Source organism: Aquarana catesbeiana, linkage group LG13 (genome assembly GCF_042186555.1).
Source record: "Aquarana catesbeiana isolate 2022-GZ linkage group LG13, ASM4218655v1, whole genome shotgun sequence".
Lineage (NCBI taxonomy): Eukaryota > Metazoa > Chordata > Amphibia > Anura > Ranidae > Aquarana > Aquarana catesbeiana.
In genome coordinates, this window is record NC_133336.1 from 84,805,796 (window position 1) to 84,819,014 (window position 13,219).

General features: G+C 48.7%; 1 protein-coding gene and 1 non-coding gene across 2 annotated transcripts in view; both read left to right on the forward strand.

The window, feature by feature from the left end:
- Window positions 1-13,219, forward strand: part of COX16 (cytochrome c oxidase assembly factor COX16) — a 207,567-nt gene that overhangs the window by 172,724 nt on the left and 21,624 nt on the right. The window lies entirely within an intron of this gene.
- TRNASTOP-UCA (transfer RNA opal suppressor (anticodon UCA)) lies at window positions 846-932 on the forward strand. The gene has a single exon. It is a non-coding gene; the product is annotated as a tRNA-Sec (tRNA).

The window sequence follows — 13,219 nt, forward strand, 5'->3', positions numbered from 1 at the left end:
ACCACCTCACAGTTATGCATCTGTTTAGAGTGAAAATCTGGCTCATTTTCAGTAATAAAGAGCCTGTATCCTATACTGTACTCATGATAAAGACAGGTAAGTCAAAAAAGCTTGGGAGAAGTAAAAGTTTTCAGGGTTGGTGAGTCTTCATAAAGTGCACAATCAATATGTGCATGTATGGGAATGGTCTTTTCTCATTCGTTCATTGACAGACACAGCCTTCATAACGATAGGATTATATCGCCTCCACAGGAGTAGGACTAGGCAGAAACAAAAAAAACAAAACACTTGGCCACTCCCATGGGCCGTCCCCAGCCAGTATATAACCCCCTCCCTGCTCTAGGTATTCAGTTTTTTTTGTTCTGCCTAGTCAGGAGTAAGGACTTAGTTCCCTGCTGGGATCGCTAGTCCTGGGAATTTTTGTTTATTTTCTTTTTCCTGGACGTTTTTCTGGTGAGATCTACAATCAACTGCCGGACTGGGTGACGGACAGGATACTTAGATCCAGGGGTCACCCCAGTCTGGCCAGCGAGCGCGTGCAGACCGCAGCTACGCGCTAGTCGGCCGCGACATAGCCCCACTGGAGTTGGCCCTGCAAGTTAAACGTCTCACGAGGTCACATACGACCGGGTCTCGGCCTGTGTTGCAGCGTTTCTCATGGCCAACAGCCCCCCCACTTCGGTGGCGAGGAGGATCTGTCCGGGAACATTACCCACGCAGTTCACTGGAGAGGTAAGTAAGGGGTCCCCTCCTCTCCTTCCTCGGAGTGGTATGAGACGCGGGTGCTCCCTGGGGTGGTTGGTCCCTCTGGGGTTCTCCTCCACCCCCCTCTTTCCCGGGTGAGGGCCCAGAGGACCCTCAGTGGTCTGGGGTGCAGGCTTCAAACCTGTAGCTGCTTAGCGGCAGAGTGATTCAGTTCCCCCTTCTGGATGGCCCTTTTTTCCACCCTCTGGCTTTGTATTGGGGGGGTATCTGGTGGTGAGGCCTGGGAGGAAGGTGATCGGGGGTCCTGGGGCTAATTTGGGCCACAGCTTTGCGGCCTACCAGCTGGGATCGGTCGGTCCCCCCACTTGTGGCCGGTGGGTAAAAATTTAGGCCACGGCTTTGCGGCCTATTGGCGGAGTGTGAAAATTTAGGCTGCGGCTTGCGGCCTACCGGCTGAGCATCCATTCAGGGTTGGCCCGGTCCCCCCGTGGGCCGGTGGCGGGCGCCCAACAATCTAGCCCGCGGCTTTTGCGGCCTACCAGCTGGGATCGGTCGGTGTCCCCCCACTTGTGGCCAGCGGGAAAAAATTTAGGCCACGGCTTTGCGGCCTACTGGCGGAGTGTGAAAATTTAGGCTGCGGCCTACCGGCCGAACATCCATTCAGGGTCGGCCCGGTCCCCCCACGGGCCTGCGGCGGGCGCCCAAAAATCTAGCCCGCGTTCCCCAGCGGGCCATGTGCTCAAAGCGGGCGGCCAGAAATAAATGCTGCGGTCCCCTGCGGGCTCGCAGCAGGTGGCCAAAAATTTAGGCCGCATGCTCACGGTGGGAGGTCAAAAATTTAAGCTGCTGCTTTTATGGCCTGCTAGGCCGCGGTTTCGGCGGCCTGCTAGGCCTTCTGGCGGCCCCCCCTTTCTTGAGGGGTGGCGCTGCGGGGTCGGTGCCCCCTAAGTAAGGGGCCACGGTTTTGTGCCCCTGAGAGGGGCCACGGTTTTGTGCCCCTGTGAGGGGGCACGCTTTGTGCCCCCTTTGAGGGGCCACGGCTTGTGACCCCTGGGAGGGGCCATGGTTTGTGCCCCCTAGGAGGGGCCACGGTTTGTGTCCCTTTTGAGGGGCCGTGGTTGAGTCCCCTGTGTGGGGCCACGGTCTGTGTCCCCTGTGAGGGGCACCGGTCTGTGTTCCCTGTGAGGGGCCTTGAGTGTGCCCCCTGTGCAGGGCCTCAGTCGACACAATCTATGTGGACCTCGGAGGGGGGGTCCCGGTGGGTGGGACCCCAACCCCCCGTCCCCCCCTGACTTTTTGGTGTGGCGCTTAGGCAGATACCCTAATATAGGGCACTCCTGCCCTCCCCTACCTCCTCTGTTGAACTATCCTATCTGACTCTGCCGCACAGAGGTGGCCACCCTACGGGCTGGTGGCCACGCTCCCTATCCTGTCAGGGAGTTGGGATGACGGCGGAAGGGCTCAAAGGGGCGCTGGTTGTCGCACGTACATCTGTGCGGGAACCTTTCAAAATGGGAGATGCAGCGGTGGCTGCGGGGGAGGGCCGGTACTCTCTTGGATAAACCGTCTTGTGTGGCGAAAGCGTTCTCTTCTCTCTCTTATTTTAACAAATTTGTTCATGAAGACTGGGAGTGTAAAAAGTGCCTTTTGCTTTTCCAAAAACGCTGGCTGTCAGGTACCCCTTTGGGGAGTCCCCTCTTCAGAGGGGGACTGTTACACCAGTAGTGAACCCCTCTGTCTCTAGGTTGCTAGAGGAAACCATGGCTCTTATAGAGGAATCCCTGGCTTCTAAGGCTGGCATACTGGAGGGGGAGCAGAATCTCCCTGCCTTTGCGGCTTGGAGACCTACTGGGTAGGTGCGACAGTTTGTCCACTATGCCTCTTGGCTGCAGTTCCCCTGGTTGTTGAGTCTGTTGCCTCAGTGGTGCTTAGACATGTATTTTGTTACTCTGAATGTCCTCATGTCGCGTTTTGAGTTTTGTCCGGTAATAAGATAGTTTTCCGGCTGTGTTCCTCCAGTTTGTCTGTTGCTTCCAATAGTCGTCTGTTGCTAGCCGGCTTGCTGTCCTCCGCGGGGGGCTGTGCAAGCCCCGTTGCTGCAGGATGTGATTGTCCCGGTTCCCGTGCTAGGAACAGTGTCAGGGGTTTTTATTGGAACCTGGGCACAGTCTAAAAGATGGAGGGCAGGTTACATCTAATTCTGTACCTCAAGGCCCTGACCTGTTTTGTGTGGGTACAGGAGTTCAGGATGGAGTCCGTCCATGCAGTGGTGGCGCTCCATCATGGGGTCTTTCTGACTTCTACTACATCACAAACGCTTAAGCATTCTGTTATGTGCTCGACTCCAGCACTTCCTCTGTCTGCTGTGGGTGCGGAGCATTATCAGCGCGTGGTGTGGTCCTTTTGATATGGCCAACACTCCTAGGGTGTTCACGAGGTGTTGGCCCCGGATCTGGCAGGGTTACGTCAGTGTGGGTTGACGGTCCTGGGCTGCCTGGGCGATCTGCTGCGCCGAATTCTCGATTACACCAAGTAACAACGTAGTTGCTATACAGACTTTCTCTGATTTCAGGCATTGGTGTTATAGTGGTGAGCATAGCTGACTTCCAATCAGTTGACCTGGGTTTGTTTCTCGGCCAACGCACCATTGTCGTCTATACGATCGAAAGTCTGCTTTGGTCCGGCCAGAACGTTGATCTATCTGAGCTTGACCGGGCTTCAGCTCTGGCCAGCATATTTCTTCTCCTGGACAAACTCCAGAAGTGGCATGCGGCGTTTGTTTAATTTACTATCTGGTAGGTGGGGATCCACATGTGGATGTTGGGTCTGAGGGTATCTCCCCTTTTTGTAAAGCAAGGCTTTTTGCACAGTTCCATGTAGGCTCCCTTCCGGGAGTTCCTGGCATAATGGGACAAATACCCATGGTCTCTGAACAATCGGATTCGTCTGAGTCAGGGAACCAGAGGTTTCCTAGTCTGGGGGCTTCGTTCTCCGCTTCTTCAGTGGAGAGGATCCTTTCTTTCCTTGTATTGAACAGGGTGACCACCAATACCAGTCTGTCCAGGTGGGAAAACGTCTTGGGACTGAGCTCGGCCCGGGGTCATCGGACATTGGTGGAATCCAGACTACCTGTAATATCCCGGAACTTCAATTGATCAGACTGGGTCTGGATCACGGACAGCTCGACTTCGTGGGGCTCCAAGTATGGATCCAGTCAGACAGGCTACAGCGGTGGCTTATGTCCGTCACCAGGGTGGGCCAAAAAGGCTGTTGGCGACCCTAGCTGTGGTCAGTATCCTTCTCCGGTGGGCAGAACCTCTAGTTACGTCCATTTCCAATGAACGCATTCCAGGAGTGGAATGCTGTCAGACGGATACCTTAGTCGGCTAGGGTTGGGCCCACGGGGCGGGCCTTTCTCTGGGCCGAGTTTCATCAGGTCTGCCCTTGTTCCTTTTAGGTGGCTCCGTTTTTCCTATCTCCATTTACGGAGGGATGAGAAGGAATAGGTCTTGAGAACCATAGAGGGACCGGTGTCGGCCTGGGAAGTCTTTTTCTGCGTCTCCTGGTCTCGCACTCCCTGGTGCGTGCCTCTTTTGGGCTAGGGGTTAGACATCCGTTTCCACCGGGATGGTTTTCTTCCATGGCCATGGGATCTGAACTTGGTGTTTTCGGTTCCCCAAAGGCCATCACTTCTGCTCGCAGGGGGTCGTAAATAGCGGAGTTGTCTTGTCGTTCACTTTACCCAGATTAAGGTGGTGTTTCGTCCTTCTTTTACATAGTTCCGTCCTTGAATAAGGACATTGGGTTGGCTTCTTGTGTCCCAGGCCCGCACATCCCAAGGAATTGGCTTATCTGGCCGGAATGTAGTTTGGGGGATTCGGATGTAGTTGCCAGCCAATGAGTCTGTTGGGCTGGATGGTTCTCTGGGCTATCCTGTCAGAGATCGGTTTCCTCCTTTCCCGGTTATGGCGCATTCTTCTTGGGCAACTAGTGCTTCTTGGGCCTTCTTTCATCAGGCGGCCGTTGCGCAAGTTGGCAAGGCGACCACTGGTCGTCGGTGTACATTTTCACAAGTTCTACAAAGTGTATCGTTTGGCATCTGCGGATGCTTCTTTTGGCCACAAGTTTTTTTTCTTTTTTTTTGCAGGCTGTTGTTTTGAGGGTCTGTTCCCTCTTGAAGGGGTATCGTTAAGGTTGGGTTCCAGCTTGTTCTGGGTAAAGTTTCCGTTACCTGGTTGGACTTGTATTAGCCTTGGGATTTTTCGTTTTCCAACGCCTCATGGTGGCACTGCTTTGGGATGTCTCTATCATTATGAAGGCTGTGTCTGTCAATGAACGAATGAGAAAATAGGATTTTTTACTTACCGTAAAATCCATTTCTCAGAGTTCATTGACAGACACAGCACCCACCCCTCTATGGAGTTCCTTTGATACTTCTATTACTGCTTGCTACTAAACTGAATACCTAGAGCAGGGAGGGGGTTATATAATGGCTGGGGATGGCCCATGGGAGTGGCCAAGTGTTTTGATTTTTTGTTTCTGCCTAGTCCTACTCCTGTGGAGTATAACCCTATCGTTATGAAGGCTGTGTCTGTCAATGAACTCAGAGAAATGGATTTTACGGTAAGTAAAAAATCCTATTTTTAGCTTAGCCAGTCTCCTAGTACCCATAGTAGTCTGCTTTGGCTGTGAAGAATCAGGTATTAGGCAAAGACTACCGCAAACCATATCAATTAGTGTGTCCACAGTGGAAAACATTTGGCACCAGGTCATAACTTGTACTATATAGGTTACAGATAAGGAAATCCTGCACTAAAAAATCAGTGTCCTCAATACTTTCTTCCATATCTTCAAGTAAACAGGGTCAGAGGGTGGGCTCTGGAAACCAAAGGTTCCAGAAGTGCGGAGAGTTTTCCAAAGAATTTAAACGTAGTGGCAGAGAAATCTGCTTTTGTTAGATAGATAGGCCATATAGTGCATGCTTGTAGGCCGTCAGCAGAACGCATGTCATTCAGGCCTTTAGTCCCAGTTCCCTTGCACCTGTGAGCTGCCATTGTTAGTGAGGAGATCCCCAGTGGGGTACTCATGGTTCAGGAATGGATGGAGTTTTATATGTCAAGGGTCCTCTATATCCCAGGCACTGACTGAGCTTGCGATGGCCACAGCAAAGCAGCAACATATTGAATACATTCTCGGTAAAACAGGCTGATGGAAACATGTACTATGGGAGGCATTATACAGTGACCTCATCCTTCTGAGCCTAAGGCACCCCATAGATGAATTGAACAAATTCCTCAGTTCCCCCATCAACACAGTCCGTGTTGATGGGGGAATTCCTCACAGCGCTATTGTGTTCTGCCGGGAACAGGGCGGGGGCACTGAGAACCTTTCCAGCTGGCAGAACACAATGATTTCTGCTAGTGGCTATAGGCGCCAGCCATAATCGCATGTAAAAAAAAATCCATCAGGCTGGTCAGATCCAAGTCGGTCGATCGATCAACGGGTAAAATCTGCCTGCCAATACATTAATCGAATCTCGGCCCTCGTCCCTGCTGAATTTCGATCTATGTATGGCCGGCTTTAGTCTAAATAGACTGAAGGAAATACTGCCATTTTTTAAATTGCTCGTGTTGAGAAGCATTTGAGATAAAATGGCAGGGGTTACCACAATAAAAGTCCTCTACCCACTAAACTGCATAGCGTACTATGCCCAGCATATTAAAAGGCAGGAACCAGTCTCAAAATACAAGGAAACCCTACCTTACTTTATCCATGACATTGGGCCTTTCCCTGAGAGCATACCCACGAAAAGGGTCTTTGGGGTCTGAGAATATAAGAAAAGGACCATGTTCCTGCACCTGTATAGCACCGTGCAGCAAACTTTACATGTTGCACTTAGTGCCAAGGTGAGCCCCTAACATAGGATACAGTGCCCAGAACATACATTACAGGCCGGCCCTAAATGGTGAGGCCTGGGCATGGTCCTAGAGGTACACAGCAAGGGTAACTGATTTAGAAACTGCTAGGTAGCGCAAGACAATAAGCAGTCAATTTTTGACAGAAGTTTCAGATGAAAAGCATGTGAACGGTTCACAAAAGAAAAATACTTCTGTGGAGGAGAACAGGTTCATAACCTAAGGACACAAGAAAAAACTCGAACCTCATAGAGTAAAAGTATTTGCCAGTGTTAAATCACCTGAAAGTAACAGTATATAACCAATGATCTATGAATATGTGTCCTATTCAATACAGTTAGGGTAAGAAGTTAGCACACCCACATAAATATTGATGTGAAATGTACGCAAATAGCCACATATGATACAGAGTACATACTATAGAGCAATAACAAACTATAGACAAAATTTGAATTACCAGAAATTGTTGGCCAAAATTGTCAAGTCAGGCACATGTGACCGAATTGAGGTCCTATAAATACCAATGTTTTGGGGTACTAGACCCCTTGTCAAGGAGGACCTTCTTGAGAAAGGAGTCTAGTACCCTGAAACGTTGGTATTTATAGTACCTCACTTCTCTTTATATCTGCCTGACTTAACAGTTGAGGCCAACTATTTCTACTAATGTGCATTTTATCAAATTGCTGTATTGCATGTACTCCGTACCATATACTAATATTTGTGCTTGTTAGGTGTTACCGACACTGTATATATCTATCACAGTGTTTACTATTTGTATAAATATTGTGGTATATTTTGCAATACAACACCTACTTTTTGTATTATTATTCTTCTGAGGGTGCTAGTTTCTTTGGTAGAGCTGAAAATCTGGATGCTGGTGTTCGTTGACGAATACTTGGCTGAACATACCAATACAGACTGTCCCCTAGGGTTTATTTATCTTCTGTTAACCACTTCCGGACCGCCCACCGTGGATTTACATAGCTACTGTGACGTTAAATACCGGGGTTATGGCAGCAGATAGCTGCCATAACCCCGGTATTTTCTTCAACGGCGGGCGATCCGCTTTGAGATAAAAGTGGTTTCCGTGGCGGAGATCACTTTTATCGGTGGCGGGAGAGGTGCCCACCCCCCTTCCGCCGAGCCCCCCTCGAGTTCCTGCCTCTAAGGGGAAAACATTGGATTCGTCTCCAACACTACCAACAGATCCGGAAAGCGACACAGACGATCCAATGTTTTACCCTGAGATGCAGGAAGTCGAGTGAGGCAATGATGGCCCCACTCGACCCTTATGCCATCGGATGACGGGAGCAACGTCAAACGTCACTTCCGCCTCAATGGCCTTAAAGGCCAATTTTTTTTATATTGCTTTTAAGTGTAAATGTGAGATCTGAGGTCTTTTTGACCCCAGATCTCACATTAAAGAGGTCCCGTCATGCTTTTTTCTATTACAAGGGATGTTAAAGGGACAGTGTAAAAATAAAAAGTAAAATAAATAAGAAAAAAAAAAATAATTTAAAGCTCCTGTCCCTCCATGCTCGCGCACAGAAGTGAACGCATACATAAGTCGCACCTGCATATATAAACAGTGTTCGAACCACACGTGGGGTTTCGCCACAATCCTTAGAGTGAGAGCAATAATTCTAGCAAAAGACCTCCTCTGTAACGCAAAAGTGGTAACCTGTAGACATTTTTAAACATCGCCTATGGAGATTTTGAAGTGTCAAAGTTTGTCGCCATTCCACGAGCGGGCGCAATGTTGAAGCATGACATACTGGGTAGCAATTTACTCGGCATAACATTATCTTTCACAATATTTAAAAAAAAAAATTGGGCTATCTTTACTGTTTCCTTATTTTTTAATTCTAAAAAGTGTGTTTTTTCCCACAAAATTGCGTTTATAAGATTGCTGCACAAATACGGTGTGACATAAAGTATTGCAACGACCGCCATTTTATTCTCTAGGGTGTTTGAAAAAAATATATATAATGTTTGAAGGTTCTAAGTTGTTTTCTAGCAAAAAAAAAAAAAACTATTTTAACACCAAGTGTAAAAAATAGGCTTGGTCCTTAAGTGGTTAAATAGCTTTATAGAGTTAAAGTACATGTATAAATGCCACCAATATAGGCAGACTGTGTGCCTGTTGGATTACTTTCTGCATTGCCAAAGCCACAGAAAAAAAAAAAAAAAAAGTTACTTGCCTCTCGTAATGTGATTTCCTGGTGCCTCCATGGCAGCATACCAATGGTTGGTTGCTCCGCCCCGACCAACCCACAGGACCACTTTAACTCTATAAATAAAAGAGTTGTTCCTCCCCACCGTCATTCTTTTCTCTGTCCTCGTTCCTACAGGATCAAGTGCTCAGCCCTACCTCACCGCTTTATGGTGTGACCATTGCAGGTTCATGCTCTCCTGCAGTATGGAGTCCCATTGCTTGGGCTGCTAAAAGCGCCAGATAAGTATGGGAGCCCGTTTTTCTGTGGATCTTTTTGGGGCTTGGTGGGTTAACAGGAGCCAGTTTTTCTCTCCTATATATTCCCTTGTTCGGCATACTAAAACCCTGAGTGCTTAAATGCTTGTGCTTTTTACAAAAACGCTATGAGGTTTTTGCCTACCTCCACAGCATGCCTCATGTGCCTGTGTAGCTCTCCTCTGAGTGTGCAGCGCTTCGCGCGCGCAGTTCGGCTCTGCTTTCCTGGCTGGGGGGGCGAGGCCTCGGCGTGATGTCACGGTGCATGCTCAGTAGCACTGTGAAGCCGACGGCGGCCATCTTGGGACTCCCAGACCGCTCTCTAGTATATAAGAGAGCTTAATGTCAGTAGAGGAGCAGCTGCCTTAGAGGAAGCATCTATGAGGTGTCCTCTCCAGCTCCTTTATCCTTTTTGACTCTGTGCTATGGAGCCCAGCCAAGGTACCAGGGAGGAATGGGAGTATATATATATTTATATGTGTATATATATATATATATATTTTTTTTTGTTCTTCCCTCCTCTGCAAAATCCTTTTTTGTTTTTAACTACTTTTATATTAAATGTTAATCGTTCCTTTTCAGCTGTCCCTAGTACTATAATGCCGCATCAAAAAGATCCTCAACATACCACTATGTAAGGGCTGCAACTTTCAGGTAAGTTTTTTTATCAAGAGAAAAGAGCACCCCGGGCTGATTGAAACACCCTTGTCTTTGTTTCTATTTTTTGTCTTAGCCCGCATCACAGATCTTCCCGCAGATCATCTCATAGAGATTCTACGGATAGAAGATCAAAGGACCATAGGAGCTCGGGTCATTCTCATTCGTCCTCGGCCCATACTTCCCGCAGTGGGAACAGATCATCCCGACATACCTCTAGTAAACAGGACTCCCAGCACAGACCTGTGTATCCAGGAGAGAAAGCATGCTGGGTGTGTGGTAAACAAGCCCTCCCTGATAAATTGGTATGTGGTCAATGCCTCCTGGAAGCTACAGGAGACAAAGAGAGAGCGAAACTCGAGTCAATGGAATCAATCAAAAGAATGATCAAAGACTCTATCCGGGAGTTAGCCTTATCCCAAGATCAAGCAACCCCACCCGCAGAGGAAGCAGCAGTGAATACACCCAATCCACAGCCAGACACAGAGGTTATTTCTGAAAGCGATTCGGATGTGGGAGAAGAGAATGCTTCAGCCTTTGATTTTGCTCTAGTGGAACCCTTTATCAATGCGGTAAAGGACGCAATCCAATGGGAGGAAGATCCAGAGCCTCCATCTAAAGCAAAGAAATATTTTCCACACCTGAAGAAAAAATTATCAACCTTCCCCTTAATGGAAGAAATTAAGGAAGTTGTGACAGATGAATGGCAGAAGGTGGATAAAAGACCCTTAGCTTACAATCGTTTTCTCAAATTATACCCACTTGCTGAAGCAGATGCCCAGCTTTTTGATTTGCTTCCAACGGTAGATGCTTCAATTATGAGATTAGCCAGGAATACAACACTGCCTCTAAAGGATGCGGTCTCTTTCAGGGATGTACTTGATTGAAGGATCGATTCAGATCTAAAAAAATCTTATCAAGCTGCAGGAGGGGCATGTAAGCCAGCAGTAGCCCTGACTTCAATCTCTCGGGCTACTAGAGTATGGTCAGACAATATTGAGACAGCCCTCAGACAGGGGGTGGGGTCTAACGAGATCATCAAAGCACTAGATGAGCTGAAGCTGGCCTCAGATTTCATGGCGGAGGCCGCCACTGATGTCCTCAAGTGTTCCTCCAGAGCTATGCTGTATTCCATCACTGCCAGAAGGGCATTGTGGCTAAAACCATGGTCAGCCGACCCAACCTCAAAACAATCGTGGTGTCGCATACCATACAATGGGAAAGCTCTGTTCGGCGACAAAATGGATGCACCGATTACCAGAGTCACAGGAGGGAAAAGTGGTCTAATTCCCCAGGACAGAAGCAGGAGGAAAAGATTTGTGTCACGTCCAGCTGGTCAGCAGAGAGCAAGAGACTCCAGAACGTACCGCCCGGGCAGGGAGTACAGAAGAGGCTGGAAGGGCTCGCAGGCAACTTTCTTGAAGGCGGGGAAGCCGAAAACCTCAACATCCACAGTTGAGGGCCAGAGGTCTTTTTGACTCCCTATCCACCCAAACCGCTCCAGTAGGAGCTCGACTCAGGGCGTTCGCCCAGGTTTGGGTGGAGAATTGTACAGATCAATGGGCAGTCTCCACTGTCATTCAAGGGCATTTCTGGACATTCAGAAAACGGCCCCCACCCTTTTCATTCCAGCCAACGAAGATACCAACCTCCAAAGAGAAGAAAGAGGTCCTTCTTCAGTATGTACAAATTCTTATCCGGCAGCAAGCAGTAGTTCCAGTTCCGGACTTGGAAAAACACTCGGGGTTCTATTCCCCAGTCTTTTTGGTCCCCAAAAAATCAGGCGGCTGGAGGCCGTGTTGGACCTGAAGAGGTTAAACAGATACATCCATACAGAGCACTTCAAAATGGAATCCTTAAATACAGTGATCCTATCAGTACAGCCAGGGGATTGGATGGTCTCTATAGACCTTCAAGATGCATATCTCCATATACCTATCCTGCAGCAGTTTCAACCTTTCCTACGTTTCAAAGTAGGCGATTTACACCTACAGTTTCAATGCCTGCCGTTCGGGATCTCAACAGCTCCCAGAACCTTTACCAAGGTGCTAGTGGCAATCCTGGCTCCTCTTCGAGAAAAAGGGATTCGAGTGCTTCACTACTTGGACGACATCCTCATTCTATCCCAGCACAAAAGGAGCCTAGAAATGCATGTACGGCTGGTCCTAGACACCCTGAGCAAGTTCGGGTGGTTAATCAATTACTCGAAAAGCCAGCTCACACCTACACAAAAGATGACATATCTAGGAGCACTTTTCAACACTCCAGAGAGGGCAGTTTCACTTCCCCTAGAAAAGATTCCTGTCCTGATAAGGAAGGTAAAGAGAGTATTGGCAAGCCATTTCATGTTGACATCCGACTGTCTGAGTCTCCTGGGCTCCCTTTCCTCTTGTATACCCATGGTGAAGTGGGCCAGGTGGCATCTGCGGGGATTCCAACTGGGCTTTCTGGCACAGTGGAGGAAGAATCGCCTGGATCAGAGGATATTAGTCACGTCCATAATGAAGTCCAGTCTCTGGTGGTGGACGAGACCATCCAACCTGCAGATTCACTGTTCCCTAGGGCTCATCTCATGGACCATTCTTACGTCAGACGCAAGTCAGTTGGGCTGGGGTGCGCACTTCCAAGGTCAACTAGTCCAAGGGAGATGGCAGTTCAATTCGGAGGCAGTAGTATCGAACATACTGGAACTAAGGGCGGCATGGATGGCAATCTTACATTTAGCCACCTACCTCAGAGGAAAATCCATACTCCTACAGATGGACAACAAAGCGGCAGTGGCCTATGTCCAGAACCAGGGGGGAACACACAGCAGGTCTCTACTCAGCGAAGTGACGCCCATTCTGACCTGGACCGAGAGGAACTTAATCAACCTGCGGGCCTCATACATCCCAGGGTCCGAGAACCAGTTAGCCGACCATCTGTCAACAACAACGAGTGGTCCCTGAATCCCAAGGTTTTCGACTGGATATGCCAACAATGGGGCACCCCCCAAATCGACCTATTTGCCTCTCCACTCAACGCGAAGACGTCTCTGTTCTTCTCAAGGTTCCCGTCCCCAGGGTCAGCAGGAGTAGACGCTCTAGCCCAGCCTTGGAATTTTCAGAAAGGATACACATTTCCTCCGACTCCTCTGATATTGAGGTTTCTTCAGCGCCTGACGACGGAGAAAGTCACAGTCTTGGCAGTAATCTCATACTGGCCCAAGAGACCGTGGTTCACACTCCTAGTCAACTTGGCTGTATGCAGACCGCTTCCTCTTCCACACCTGAACGACCTTCTGTCTGAAAACTACTTCTCTCACCCGCATCCGGAAATCCTAGACTTGAGGGTCTGGAAATGAGCGGAAAAGGCTGGATGATTTAGGGTGCTCACATAATGTTATTCAAACACTTCTACAGGCAAGGAAGTCTTCCACTAATTCCACCTATTACAGAATATGGAGAAAATTTACAGAATTGGCAGAGCTTAA